The following is a 786-nucleotide window of genomic DNA, read 5'->3' as shown; positions in this document are numbered from 1 at the left end:
AGTAGTACTAGGATGGGTGACCTCCTGGGAAGTCCTCGTGTTGCATTCCCTTTTTAATTTTTTTCGCGCCGCTTGCAAAACAAAACGCACGTGTAAGTAATATATTTACCCTGTTTTATTATTTTGCACGAGTGCGGTAAGTCATAGCTGGGTGCTCACGATTCACGGGTCCAGCGTCGGCGTTGTGGCGCGGCAAGCGTGCACTGGTGCGGTTGAGAGGGAGGGGTGGAAACCGCGTTAAACTCGTCTCCGTAGTTGAGAGGGAGCGGCCAAAGCAATGTACAATCGTCTTTGTAGTGGAGCTGGGAGGGGCAAGGATAAGGGACGAAGACCGGGGTAACATGTCGGATGCGATCATACCAGCACTAAAGCACCGGATCCCATCAGAACTCCGAAGTTAAGCGTGCTTGGGCGAGAGTAGTACTAGGATGGGTGACCTCCTGGGAAGTCCTCGTGTTGCATTCCCTTTTTAATTTTTTTCGCGCCGCTTGCAAAAAAAAACGCACGTGTAAGTAATATATTTACCGTGTTTTATTATTTTGCACGAGTGCGGTAAGTCATAGCTGGGTGCTCACGATTCACGGGTCCAGCGTCGGCGTTGTGGCGCGGCAAGCGTGCACTGGTGCGGTTGAGAGGGAGGGGTGGAAACCGCGTTAAACTCGTCTCCGTAGTTGAGAGGGAGCGGCCAAAGCAATGTACAATCGTCTTTGTAGTGGAGCTGGGAGGGGCAAGGATAAGGGACGAAGACCGGGGTAACATGTCGGATGCGATCATACCAGCACTAAA

At 51.7% G+C, this 786-nt stretch overlaps 1 non-coding gene across 1 annotated transcript; it reads left to right on the top strand.

Moving 5' to 3' along the window:
* Window positions 1–346: 346 nt before the first annotated feature.
* On the top strand, window positions 347–465 carry LOC119346369. The gene has a single exon (XR_005167639.1). It is a non-coding gene; the product is annotated as a 5S ribosomal RNA (ribosomal RNA).
* Window positions 466–786: the final 321 nt, after the last annotated feature.

Source organism: Triticum dicoccoides, unplaced genomic scaffold (genome assembly GCF_002162155.2).
Source record: "Triticum dicoccoides isolate Atlit2015 ecotype Zavitan unplaced genomic scaffold, WEW_v2.0 scaffold4092, whole genome shotgun sequence".
NCBI lineage: Eukaryota > Viridiplantae > Streptophyta > Magnoliopsida > Poales > Poaceae > Triticum > Triticum dicoccoides.
The sequence above is the reverse complement of the archived record's forward strand: the minus strand, read 5'-3'. Positions and strand labels throughout refer to the sequence as shown.